Raw genomic sequence first — 15,323 nt, 5'->3', positions numbered from 1 at the left:
TGAGGCATTAATAATTTTATATGCTACATTATTGAAAACATTCCCAATAGGAGAGAACTTCAATTGAATTAGATGTTATTAAGAGCTGACTATGCAGCATTAAATATTATAGTTGACAATTTAAAAAATTTCCTCAGACTAGATTCTGGTTCCATTCATTTCTAAGCTTGTTTCTCCTCCACTACCTCCAGTCTTCCATTGCCCAGGTGCATTAGGAAAGTTCGTATCATCACATGGCACCTGCACCATTTAGCCTCACCACTGCGTGAGATGGTATCCTGGGAGTTAGGATTATTCCTTCAAGTCACTGCTACACTGAGATGGCGAGCAGTAACTTAAGTATACACAGAGGTGACTGCAGCCACTAAATGTATCCTTGACTCAATTTCCCTTTAGTTAGATCCCCAAAATACCCAGAGTCACACTGGCATCACCAGACAAGAAACAGTGGACGTGAGAATGGAAAGAGATAGCAGCCTTAAGCAATGATGCTTAAAAATGTCTTACTATGTCAGCTTTATCAAGTGAGAGTCCCCAAAGCTGAACATCATTAGATTCACAGCTAATCCACCTCTGCTCTTCCTTATACTCTCTATCTTACCTCCCACCTGGATGCTTCATTCCACACGAAACTCGCACAGCTACATGTCTCTCTGTGCCCACTTTCCAAAACAACCTACACCTGCTTCCTCACCTGAATTTCCTGAACCTTTTCCCTCATATGTTTCTTTTTTGTGCCCTAGGTTCTTGCTCCTCAACGTGTGGTGAATGGACCAACAGCAACCGGAAATTTTTAAAAGTTCAAAATCTCAGGTCCCACACCAAATCTACTGAATCTGAATCTTTCTTTAAACAAGATCTCCAGCAGCATTTCATTCACTTATGGATTTGAGAAGCATATCCTAGAGAACCCCCCCCCCCCATCCCATGGAGAAGGAGAGAATACTCTTTTTACTCTAAATGAAGTTTTTACCCATTGCAAACTCAATGCCCAATCAAACCCAGGTTTTCCCTTAACCCAGGTTTTCCTGAAAACATGCCTATCACCACCCTTTCATAAAGAATGTCTCTACTTCTCAGTCTCTAAAAAGGAAGGACTGGCCTTCTTTCCAATTTGTGTCTTCTTCTAGACATCAAATCGGTTATCCTCATTTAGTGACCAAGTGGGCAGTCGGGTCAGTCTTGGAAGATTATCAATACTATTAATTGTTTTCATAGACACATTTGAACATTTATGGGTCCAGCACTGATAAGACATTTCTTATCCTGAGTCTCACTATTGTCCACATTTTGATGATCTGCAAAATGGTTGACATAATGTTCCCACTCAACCGAAGCCACATAAATATTATTTAATCGTTTTGAGCAGACATTCTGGTCTCCCGAATTAGATTTATGTGTTTTGAAGGCAGGGACAATGTGGTTGATGCGTTTGAGTTCTCATAGGGCCGACCATAGGACTTGACACATTGTAATTTTCAATTAAGGCTTCTGGTTTAATCAGGTAATAATTAAATATTTATTTGATGACTGAGGAACATTCAGGGTTGCAGAATTAACACTTTGAATTATAATTCTTACTGAATATGATAGAGAACCTAATGTTTTATTGTCATTATGTGACAATAAATGTGCATTTCCATCACACATTTTTACTGAAAAGAATGGAGTTTCCTGTCATTGTAGTGCCAGTTTCATATTGTATTTTAATGCAGAATATTTAGTGTAGTGAAAAAGGTAAGGGGTCAGAAATGTTGTTTTCCTAAATAGTCATCTACTAGCTGTGTGACTTGAATCCAGTTAATGACCGTCATTCATTCTGTTTCCTTATATGAAAGAGAATAATAATAATGCCAACCTCATGGGGTTTTTATGACATTTAATGAGATGAAGTATATTTGAAAAACTTAAAAAACTAATACAAATCTTGACATTTTCCCCTCAATCCATTATTCTAAATTATGAATTTTGATATTGATATTGAAATTGAAATCATTTTTTCTAATACATATGGTAGCATTTAGTATTCGTTTCAAAAGTAAATAACAACCAAAAAGTCTTAAGTTTGGAATTAGACCATGACTATATAGCTACTTGTACCTTCTACCCTCCAAATGAACCATGAAAATTTCAAAATTAACAAGGGAGTAGTGCAATGACTCAGATGAATAAGAAAGATTAAAATTCCTTTAAAAAGTAGATGTAGGCTGTGAGCCTTTCTCTGTGTTTTTTTTTTTTTGAGAAAAAGATGTGCTGCTTGAGGTTGGGAATGATGATGAGGCCGTGCTTATTTTCAATTAGCCCTAGGCTTCTGGATTTTCCCAAGAAAGTTTATCAAAAATTGTACATAAGAGTTTTAGAAGTTGGACAGTGGAAACAAGCAAAGAAAGAAAAGAAAAAGCAGTGTACTGAATATTTATGTCCCACTAACGTTCATATATTGAAATCCTAACCCTCAATGTGATGGTATTGGGAGGTGGAGCCTTTGAAAGACGATTAGGTCATCAAGGTGAGGGGTGGAGCCCCAATGAATGGGGCTAGTGTCCTTATCAAAGAGAGCCCAGAGAGCTCCCTCACCTTTTCTTCCATGTGAGGACACAGCAAAAATACAGCTGTCTATAAACCAAGAAGCAGGCCCTCACCAGCCACTGAATCTGCTGGCACCTTGATCTTGGACTTTTCAGCTTCTGAACTATGAGAAATAAATTTTTATTATTATAAACTACTCAGTCTATGGTATTCTGTTATAGCAGCCAGAACAGAGGAAGGAGGGAAAGAAGGAAGGAAGGAAGGAAGGAAGGAAGAGAGGAAGTAAGGAAGGGAGGGAGGAAGGAATGGAAGAAGAAAGGAAATAGCCAGTGAGGACCAAGTATGAGTGATTAGGCTCAATATATGTAACTTTCAAGTGTTATAATGATATATAGTCAAACAATTTACTGATTTGGTCACATGCAATAAGACATGTTTTAATTTTTATTCAAAAAGCCTTTCCTGAAAAGACTTGTATTTTCCAAAGATGTCCACAATATCTCCTGTCATACATGCTCATCTGCCACGTGACCTTGCTGCTCCGTAAAGAGTCAGAATCTATTTGTCAAACTTCCCTGAATCTGGCCCAACCCCATGACTCTTTGAGCAATAGAATAAGGCAGAACTGATGCTGTGCCAATTTCTGTAAAAGCTCTTAACACACTTGGCAGCTCTGCTTTCTGTCTCTAGGAAGACAGCAACAATGTAAGAAGTGCACCAACCTCAGATCACCATCTGGGAAAAATCAGAAGACAGAGGTTTCAGATGGATGAGTAAAGAAGCCATCTTGGAAGTAAATACTCCATCCCCAGACACCACAGCTGGGGATCAGGTACAGACTTCCCAGATAAATGATTATAAAATACCTCATCCACAGAGTTGTGAGCAAACCAAAACTTTGTTTTAAGTCGCTGAGATTTAGGGTAGTTTTTCAGATAGCAAAAAATAACTGAAACATACTCATATCCTAGGATATACAACAAATTTCTACAAATTAATAGGAAAAAGACAGATAAATCCAAATTTAAAATGTGAAGATAGGGCTTCCCCGGTGGCGCAGTGGTTAAGAATCCGTCTGCCAATGCAGGGGACACGGGTTTGAGTCCAGGTCCAGAAGATCCCACATGCTGCAGAGCAACTAAGCCCGTGTACCACAAGTACTGAAGCCCACACACCTAGACCCCATGCTCCGCAGCAAGAGAAGCCACCTTAAGGAGAGTCCAGTCACACCACAACGAAGAGTAGCCCCCGATCGCTGCAACTAAAAAGAAAAGCCCACGCGCAGCAACGACGACCCAACGCAGCCATAAATAAATAAATAAATTTATTAAATAAACAAATAAATAAATAGTGAAGACAACTTAAACAGGCACTTTATAAAAGAGGATATCCAAATGGCCAATAAACATATAAAAAGATGCTCAATAGATAGGCATCAGGGAAAGCAAGTTAAAATCACGAATAGATAGCACTACATACCTTCCAGAATGGCTAAAATGTAAAAGGTTGACAATACCAGATTTGGGGAAGGATGTAGACCAACTAGAACACACACACACACACACACTGAAGGCAGGAATATAAATTGGTACAACCACTTGAGAACATTTGTCAGTAGCTTCTAAAACTAAACCTCTCTATGCTCTATGGAGGTCCTACAATTCTTCTCCTGAATATACCTAAAAAATGTAGTTTTATATCCACTAAAAGACATCAACAAGAATATTCACAGCAGCTTTAGTCATAATCACCAGAAACTGAAAACATCCCAAACACATCAACAGTAAAATGAATAAAGGATCATGGTGTAATATTCATATAATGAAATACTACACAGCAATAAAATCACACATACATATTCACATTTGTATTATATCATATCATACCATTTTATATTTGTTTTATCATATGTGTACATATATATGCACAGGTGAATCTCAGAGACAAATGTTGAAAGAAAGAAATCAGACTGAAAGAATATTTATACTGTATGATTTCACTCATATGAATTTCAAAAACAAGGAAAACCCTTCTGCAGTGATAGACACGAGAAGAGTGCCATTGATGGGTATACCCAAGAGGAGAAATGAAGGAGTCCATTAGGTCCCTCCTTTCAGGTAATGGGGTTTGAATTGGGCTATCCCACCCTTAGTTCCAGGGATTGGCACCATCAAATAAACTAACTCGACGATCTTTACTGAACACCTATGAGATGTCCAGGAGAGTTCCCTCCTCTCACAGAGCTTACATTCTAAAGTGGCATGTGACCCATCGCTGTTAATGTTGAGCTGAGATGCCATTCTAGGTCTTTTTTCTAGAACTGTTAGAAAAGGTGTGCTCTCTTTCCACTGGAGTTTGTGTGATATTAGGGTGCAAGTCTGGAACTGCTGTCAGCCACATTCATGATACAAGGAAACAGACTAGCTGAAAATTAAGTCAGCACAGAGGAAAGCAGAGCAAAAAGGGGGTAAGAAATCCATTGAAGCCTCAAATCATGCCCTATTTCCAGCCATACTAGAAGCTGGCATAGCCCTGGACCTTTTGGTTATGTGAAGCAATCAAGTCCCAGTTTGAGGGAATTATTTTTCCAACTTGCAAACAAGAGTTCTGGCTAATTCTGTGCCCAAGGATAGAAGCACCTAGAAAGGAAGCATCTTAGAAATTAATTGACAAAGCCACACTAGACTCAAAAGTTTAATCCAACTTCAAGCACCCATTATACCATATAGCTAGGAATGAGAAAAACAAGCCACAGACACTGGGTTTTTAATCGCGCTAGTCAGCTCAAATCAGATCCCCTTTGCTTCTTTTGTGCCCTTGTTTGGAGGCCATAACACTGCCTCTAAATCCCTGATTCTGCTTTGTTTTTAATATTTGTATCCATTCCTTTTCCTCTTTAAATTATTGAATGACCTTGATTTATCCACAGGAACATCAATTCTTTCTGGGAACGTGCATTTATACTCTTTTCATTCCCTAGAACACCTGGAGAAGAAAATCAAAACACATTCCTGAAGCACAACCTAGCACTCCTTCTGGCCCTATCCTAGCTTTGCAGCATAAGGTGTGTTTCAACATTTATATTATTTTTTCTTATATCTTCTGCTTTTCCTTATGGTAAGAGAGAGGACATGGAAAAAATCTTCCTCTTTTTGTTCCAGAAGGCTGGAAGGCCAAAGAAGCCTCCCTTCTCTTTAGCTATCTGTTGCTGAGGGAACCCTAGGAGAAAAAAGGAAGTATTGGAAAGGAGATTCTTCCAAAGGATTTTGATGTCAAGCCACTTGGGATCCTACAACTAGACACAGTGGTAGTTAAGAGATACAGTTTCAAATATCTTCATATTCCACAAAATCACTGGTTCAACCAAATTTGGCAATTTTGTTAAATGTACTTGTATAAGAAATTTTCTGATTTTATTAACACATTGTGGTCGGTATTAGGGCTGTTCACAATTTGGTTCAAGGGCTGGAGGGCACTTTCCTCCATGGGCCTTGGATGTGGCCAGATGACTTCCTTTTGCCAGTGAAAATTGTGTTGAAGTGATACCTACCAAGGCTGAAGCTCTAAGGGGCTAGCAGATCTTGGCCACACCATGTTTTCCCTCTGCCACAGAGCCTGGGAAAATTATAGGTATTAGCTGTTTTGTCAGCCTACCTACCAGAGAAGCATGGCAACAACGTGGAAGCAGCATTCCTAGATAGATAGCCCACAGTGGTCAGAGAGCAGAATGCAGAAATAAATTCTTGTGGTTTTACACAACTTGGATTTTGTGGTTGTTGTATAAGTCAGGGTTCTCCAAAGAAACAGAGCCAATAGGATGTATATGGAAAAAAACTATTTTAAGGAATTGGCTCATACAGTTGTGGAGTCTCGCAAGTCCAAAATCTGAAGTGCAGGCTGGCAGGTTGGAGATTGAGGTAAGAGTTGATATTAGAGTCTTGGGTCAAAATCTATACGGCAGGCCAGCAGGGTGGAAACTCAGGCAGGATTTCTATATGAGTGGTGAGGTAGAATTCCATATTCTCCAGGAAACCTCAGTTTTTGCTTCTCCAGGAAACTTTAATTGATTGGATGAGATCTGCCACATTATGGAGGATAATCTGCTTTACTTAGATTCAACTGATTGCAAATATTAATTACATCTACAAAATATCTTCATAGCAACATCTGGAGTAGTATTTGGCCAAACAGCTGGGCACCATAATGTAGCCAAGTTGACAGGTAAAATTAACCATTATGGTTGTTTTTTATTATAGCATAATCCAGCTCAAATTGACTGATAAATACAATTGTTGTAGAACTTTTAGAAGTTACAAAACAATATTTAAAAATAACAATTACTCTTATTTGCCATAAATATCTGCTATAAACATTTCAGTGTACTTTCAGTCATTTTCCTATACAAAAAAAATTTTCCCTCTACATTTAAAAAAATTAGTTGAGGGCTTCCCTGGTGGCGCAGTGGTTGAGAATCTGCCTGCTAATGCAGGGGACGCGGGTTCGAGCCCTGGTCTGGGAGGATCCCACGTGCCGCGGAGCGGCTGGGCCCGTGAGCCACAACTGCTGAGCCTGCGCGTCTGGAGCCTGTGCTCCACAACAAGAAAGGCCGCGATAGTGAAGAGGCCCGCGCACCGCGATGATGAGTGGCCCCCGCTTGCCGCAACTGGAGAAAGCCCTCGCACAGAGACGAAGACCCAACACAGCCAAAAATAAATATAAAAATAAATAAGTAAATAAGACCCGGTGCAACCAAATAAATAAATAAATATTTTAAAAAAAATTAGTTGAAAGCAAATTATAGTGTATTAATGAATCCTTTGGTACTTGAATGGTTTATATGAATAGAAAGCAATCCAGTATTATATGACCTTTGTTAACATCCAATGTATTAATTAATAAAAATAAACATTTTACTAAATATATACATGCCACTCGCACAACCAATAATATTCATTTAACACATTAGGCTTTTCCAATATTTATCCCTTGACTACAAATCCAATCAACTCTCCTAGTCACAAAATATGCAAATTAAATATACTAGATTATTCTAAATATTTTAATCATCTTTTCCCTCAGACAAAATCCTCACGTTATTATAATCATAAAGCCAACAATACACTTATATTAAAACCATTTAAAAGTGCTAAACATAGTGAATTTCTATTTATTTTTCTACTATCTTTTTTTCTTATTCTGATTCTGATTTCTTATTCTTCCAAGAGCTACTATTTTATTTTGCCAACCTAAAGAGAGGGTTTGATTTGGGGTAGAAGATGATGAGTGAAGATTTAGAAGTGGAGAACAAGTCTTGGGTGTGTTTACCAAAAAGATTCTACCTACACATATTATCCGACTACGCTGATCCTGCTTTTTGATTTTGTGCATTATACAGTCTGTTAGAATTATCACCTCTAACCAACCCTACAGCTTTTAATCTGTATGTGTGTCTGTGTGGGCAGGGGAAGTGCACAAGTTTTATTATAATCATTACTTCATAGTATAGCCTAGTAAAGGCCTACCTTACAAATATTTGTTTTCAGTATTTTGATATTTTTATACATTAGATGAAAGCCTTTTTTGCAACTGCTGCTTCTGAGTGGGTCCTGTTCAGCTAAATCCAAAGGTGTTTCTCAATTATTTCACTGGAATTGCAATTTTTCTTTCTTATCAACTACTAAGACATACAATGTTATGTCATAAGCGTTTCCATGGCTATTAACTTTTTTGAAACATAATTGTCATGACTGTATAAAATCATATGGTAAGAACACAACATAGTTTTGACAAAATTTATGTATATCACAAAGCAGGTCATGTTTTTGGTGTTTTATTGCTAACAATTTTCAAAACAACTTGTTATGTGAAATAAAATGTCAACTAAAAATATCCCAACAGAATGAATTAATATCTACCACCAAAGGCTTTTTATTTTTATTTTTTTGTCTGTAGAGTATTGTACAAGTTTATTTGTTTTTGTTTTTTTTTTACTAAATTGATTGGCAGTTTGAAGTGGTTTAGGATTGACCAGTGAGTCTTCATTCTAATCCTATGTGTGTAGTAGGTATAAAAGTTAATAAATGCTTTTAAAAATTATCACTAAAATGAAAACAATAAAAAATAAGAGAAAAATTCCAGATTTGAACAATTAGAAAGATTTACACATAACTGAAAACTAACTTCAAGATATGTAATAAATGTAAAGTCCTCTATAAAGCTATACATTTTAGAAAGTCATAACAAAAACATCAATAGGAAATATTTAGAACTTGATAAGATCTGAAATTGATCTAGAAGAAAAAAATAAGCAAAATAGACAGTACAGTACATTTTTCAATAGAACATAGCAGTATTAAAATACAGTATTAAGTATACAAATTAAAACAGTCTGGGAATGGTAAAGGAAAAGAAAAATAGACCAATCACAAAGGCACATTAAAATTTTATATAAGAGATGGATTTTTTAATACATAGCATTGGGACAAATGTCTGGATATCTGGGGACAAATGAGCAGATTATATTGCTACCTCATGGTCTATAACAAAACAAATTCCAGGAAGAATAAAATTAAATGTATTTTTAATGAAACAATAAAAGTGCTATAAGATGTTATTAAATATTTATATCTTGTGGCAGGGCATGACTTTCTAAGTGTTTTATATCTGGCACCAAAGGTAGAAACCACAAAGAGGGATATTAATGTTTTAACATAAACATTTATAAAAACTTAAGAATATCTATAAATAACATTTAAAAGTTAAAGGCATAATCTTCAAAAGTGTAAAGGTCGTGAAAGACAAGGAATGACAGGGGGACTGCCACAGACAGGAAGGGACCAAAGAGATATGATAACAAAGTGCAATGTGGAATCCCAGAATGAAAAATAACACTTACTGAAAGTGGATAAAATCCAAATAAATTGTGTACTTTAATGGAATTGTACCAAAGTTAAGTTCTTGGTTTTGATTACTGTTCTGTGGTTATTAAAATAACAAAGGGGAAGCTGATATAGGGCATATGGGAGTTCTCTGTATTATTTTTGCAACTACTCTATAAATCTCAACTTATCATAACAGAAAAAGTTGGGAGAAAAACATTAAAAGCAAATGACAAAGTGTGAAAATTATTTTTAAATGAGTCATGAGAGACTAGTATCATAAATGTATAAAGATCTCCTTTACAACATAAGTGTCCATCATCAGATAAATAGATAAAGAAGATGTAATATAGAAAAGTAAAAGAAACGGATCCAGTATGGAGTCAGATTTGTCCTTCCCGATTACACATTGAGTTTCTGCAATGGACCAGGCATTGTAATAGGCACTACATAAACAAGGATAATCCCTGTCAAAAAGAATCTTCCATTCTGGTTTGTGAGTAAATGTGATGTGGCTGACAGGGTTTTGGTGCTCCAGCCAGGTGTTAAGCCTGATCCTCTGAGGTGGGAGAGCCAAGTTCAGGACATCGGAGCACCAGAGGCTTCCCAGCCCCATGTAATATCAATCAGCAAGAGCTCCCCCAGAGATCTCCATCTCAATGCAAAGACTCAGCTCCACTCAATGACCAGAAAGCTTCAGTGCTGGGCACCCCATGCCAAACAACTAGAAAGACAGGAGCACAACCCTACCCATTAGCAGAGAGGCTGCCTAAAATCATAATAAGCTCACAGACACCCCAAAACACACCACCGAACATGGTCCTGTCCACCAGAAAGACGAGATCCAACCTCATCCACCAGAATACAGGCACCAGTCCCCTCCACCAGGAAGCCTACACAACCCACTGAACCAACCTTACCCAAGGGGGGCAGACAACAAAAACAACAGGAACTACGAAACTGCAGCTTGGGAAAAGGAGACCCCAAACACAGTAAGTTAAGCCAAATGAGAAGAGAGGGAAATAGACAGCAGATGAAGGAGCAAGGTAAAAACCCACCAGACCAAACAAATGAAGAGGAAATAAGCAGTCTACCTGAAAAAGAATTCAGAGTAATGGTAGTAAAGATGATCTAAAATCTTGGAAATAGAATGGAGAAAATACAAGAAATGTTTAACAAAGACCTACAAGAACTAAAGAGCAAACAAACAATGATGAACAACACAAAAAATGAAATTGAAAATTCTCTAGAAGGAATCAATAGCAGAATAACTGAGGCAGAAGAACGGATAAGTGACCTGGAAGATAAAATAGTGGAAATAACTGCCACAGAGCAGAATAAACAAAAAATAACGAAAAGAATTGAGGACAGTCTCAGAGACTTCTCAGACAACAGCATTAAAGAACCAACATTTGAATTACAGGGGTCCCAGAAGAAGAAGAGAAAAAGAAAGGGACTGAGAAAATATTTGAAGAGATTATAGTTGAAAACTTCCCAAATATGGGAAAGGAAATAGTCAGTCAAGTCCAGGAAGCACAGAGAGTCCCATACAGGATAAATCCAAAGAGAAACACACCAAGATACATATTAATCAAATTATCAAAAATTAGATACAAAGAAAAAATATTAAAAATACCAAGACAAAAAGCAATAAATAACATAAAAGGGAATCCCCATAAGGTTGACAGCTGATCTTTCAGCAGAAACTTTGCAAGCCAGAAGGAAGTGGCAGGATATATTTAAAGTGATGAAAGGGAAAAACCTACAACCAAGGTTACTCTACCCAGCAAGGATCTCATTCAGAGTCGATGGAATTAAATTAAATTAAATTAAAAGTTTTACAGACAAGCAAAGCAAAGAGAATTTAGCACCACCAAACCAGCTTTACAACAAATGCTAAAGGAACTTCTCTAGGCAGGAAACACAAGAAAAGAAAAAGACCTACAATAACAAACCCAAAACAATTAAGAAAATGGTAATAGAAACATACATATCGATAATTACCTTAAATGTAAATGGATTAAATGCTCCAGCCAAAAGACTTAGACTGGCTGAATGGATACAAAAACAAAACCTGTATATATGCTGTCTACAAGAGACCCACTTCAACCTAGGGACACATACAGAATGAAAGTGAGGGGATAGAAAAAGATATTCCATGCAAATGGAAATCAAAAGAAAGCTGGAGTAGAAATTCTCATTTCAGACAAAATAGACTTTAAAATAAAGACTATTACAAGAGACAAAGAAGGACACTACATAAAGATCAAAGGATCAATCCAAGAAGAAGATATAACAATTGTAAATATTTATGGACCTAACATAGGAGCACCTCAATACATAAGGCAAATGCTAACAGCCATAAAAGGGGAAATTGACAGCAACACAATCATAGTAGGGGATTTTAACACCCCACTTTCTCCGATGGACAGATCATCCAAAATGAAAATAAATAAGGAAACACAAGCTTTAAATGACACATTAAACAAGATGGACTTAATTGATATTTATAAGACATTCCATCCAAAAACAACAGAATACACTTTCTTCTCAAGTGCTCATGGAACATTCTCCTGGATAGATCATATTTTGGGTCACAAATCAAGCCTTGGTAAATTTTAGAAAACGGAAATCGTATCAAGTATCTTTTCTGACCACAACGCTATGAGACTAGATATCAATTACAGGAAAAAAATCTGTAAAAAATACAAACACACGGAGGTTAAACAGTACACTACTAAATAACCAAGAGATCACTGAAGATATCAAAGAGGAAATCAAAAAATACCAGAAATAAATGACAATGAAAACAAGAGGACCCAAACCTATGGGATGTAGCAAAAGCAGCTATAAGAGGGAAGTTTTTAGCAATACAATCCTACCTCAAGGAACAAGAAACATCACAAATAAACAACCTAAACTTACACGTAAAGCAATTAGAGAAAGAAGAACAAAGAAACCTGAAAGTTAACAGAAGGAAAGAAATCGTAAAGATCAGATCAGAAATAAATGAAAAAGAACTGAAGGAAATAATAGCAAAAATCAATAAAACTAAACACTTGTTCTTTGAGAAGATAAACAAAATTAATAAACCCTTAACCAGACTCATCAAGAAAAAAATGGGGCTTCCCTGGTGGCGCAGTGGTTGGGAGTCTGCCTGCTAATGCAGAGGACGCGGGTTCGAGCCCTGGCCTGGGAAGATCCCACATGCCGCAGAGCGGCTGGGCCCGTGAGCCACAATTACTGAGCCTGCGCGTCTGGAGCTGTGCTCCGCAACAGGAGGGGCCGCGATGGTGAGAGGCCCGCGCACCGTGATGAGGAGTGGCCCCCGCTTGCCACAACTGGAGAAGGCCCTAGCACAGAAACGAAGACCCAACATAGCAATCAATCAATCAATCAATTAATCAATAAAAAAAAAAATAAATCTTTAAAAAAAAAAAAAAAAAAGAAAAGAAAAAAATGAAGAAGACTCAAATCAACAGAATTAGAAATGAAAAAGGAGAAGTAACAACTGACACTGCAGAAATACAAAGGATCATGACAGATTACTACAAGCAACTACATGCCAATAAAATGGACAACCTGGAAGAAATGGACAAATTCTTAGAAAAGCACAACCTTCCGAGACTGAACCAGGAAGAAATGGATAATATAAATGGACCAATCACAAGCACTGAAATTGAGACTGTGATTAAAAATCTTCCAACAAACAAAAACCCAGGAACAGATGGCTTCACAGGCAAGTTCTATCAAACAGTTAGAGAATAGCTAACACCTATCCTTCTCAAACTCTTCCAAAATACAGCAGAGGGAGGAACACTCCCAAACTCATTCTACAAGGCCACCATCACCCTGATACCAATACCAGACAAATATGTCACAAAGAAAGAAAACTACCGGCCAATATCACTGATGAACATAGATGCAAAAATCCTCAACAAAATAATAGCAAACAGAATCCAACAGCACATTAAAAGTATAATACATCATGATCTAGTGGGGTTTACCCCAGGAATGCAATGATTCTTCAATATACGCAAATCAATAGATGTGATAAAACATTAACAAACTGAAGAAGAAAAACAATATGATCATCTCAATATATGCAGAAAGAGCTTTTGACAAAATTCAACACTCATTTATGATAAAAACACTTCAGAAAGTAGGCAAAGAGGGAACTTACCTCAACATAATAAAGTCCACATATGACAAACCCGCAGCCAACATTGTTCTCAATGGTGAAAGACTGAAACCATTTCCTCTAAGATCAGGAACAAGACAAGGTTGTCCACTCTCACCACTATTATTCAACATAGTTTTGAAAGTTTTAGCCACAGCAATCAGAGAAGAAAAAGAAATAAAAGGAATCCAAATTGGAAAAGAAGAAATAAAGCTGTCACTGCTTGCAGATGACATGATACTATACATAGAGGATCCTAAAGATGCTACAAGAAAACTACTAGAGCTAATCAATGAATTTGGTAAAGTAGCCTGATGCAAAATTAATGCACAGAAATATCTTGCATACCTATACACTAATGATGAAAAATCTGAAAGAGATATTAAGGAAACACTTCCATTTACCATTGCAACAAAAAGAATAAAATATCTAGGAATAAACCTACCTAAGGAGACAAAAGACGTGTATGCAGAAAACTATAAGACAATGATGAAAGAAATTAAAGATGATACAAACAGATGGAGAGATATACCATGTCCTTGGATTAGAAGAATCAACGTTCAGAAAATGACTATAATACCCAAAGCAATCTACAAGTTCAGTGCAACCCCTATCAAACAACCAATGGCATTTTTCACAGAATTAGAACAAAAAATTTCACAATTTGTATGGAAACACAAAAGACCCCGAATAGCCAAAGCAATCTTGAGAAAGAAAAACATAGCTGGAGAAATCAGGCTCCGGACTTAAGTAATACAACAAAGTTACGGTAATCAAGACAGTATGGTACTGGCACAAAAACAGAAATATAGATCAATGGAACAGGATAGAAAGCTGGAGATAAACCTACACACATATGGTCACCTTATTTTTGATAAAGGATGCAAGAATATACAGTGGAGAAAAGACAGTCTCTTCAATAAGTTGTGCTGGGAAAACTGGACAGCTACATGTAAAAGAATGAAATCAGAACACTCCCTAGCACCATACACAAAAATAAACTCAAAATACATTAAAGACCTAAGTGTAAGGCCAGACACTATGAAACTCTTAGAGGAAAACATAGGCAGAACACTCTATGACATAAATCACAGCATTATCCTTTTTGACCCAGCTCCTAGAGAAATGGAAATAAAACCAAAAATAAACAAATGGGACCTAATGAAACGTAAAAGCTTTTGCACAGCAAAGGAAAACATAAACAAGACGAAAGGACAACCCTCAGAATGGGGGTAAATATTTGCAAACGAAGCAACTGACAAAGGATTAATCTCCAAAATATATAAACAGCTCATGCAGCTCAATATCAAAAAAAGAAACAACCCAATCCAAAAATGGGCAGAAGACCTAAATAGACATTTCTCCAAAGAAGATATACAGATTGCCAGAAACGCATGAAAAGATGCTCAAAATCAGTAATCATCACAGAAATGCAAATCAAAACTACAATGTGTTATCACCTCACACTGTTCAGAATGGCCATCATCAAAAAATCTACAAACAATAAATGCTGGAGAGAGTGTGGAGAAAAGGGAACCCTCTTGCACTGTTGGTGGGAATGTAAATTGATATAGCCACTATGGAGAAGAGTATGGAGCTTCCTTAAAAAACTAAAAATAGAACTATCATACAACCCAGCAATCCCACTACTGGTTAAATACCCTGAGAAAACCATAATTCAAAAAGTGTCATGTACTACAATGTTCACTGCAGAACTATTTACAATAGCCAGGACA

This window comes from Balaenoptera acutorostrata, chromosome 9 (genome assembly GCF_949987535.1).
Source record: "Balaenoptera acutorostrata chromosome 9, mBalAcu1.1, whole genome shotgun sequence".
In the NCBI taxonomy this organism is placed as follows: Eukaryota; Metazoa; Chordata; class Mammalia; order Artiodactyla; family Balaenopteridae; genus Balaenoptera; species Balaenoptera acutorostrata.
Note: the sequence above shows the minus strand (reverse complement) of the source record.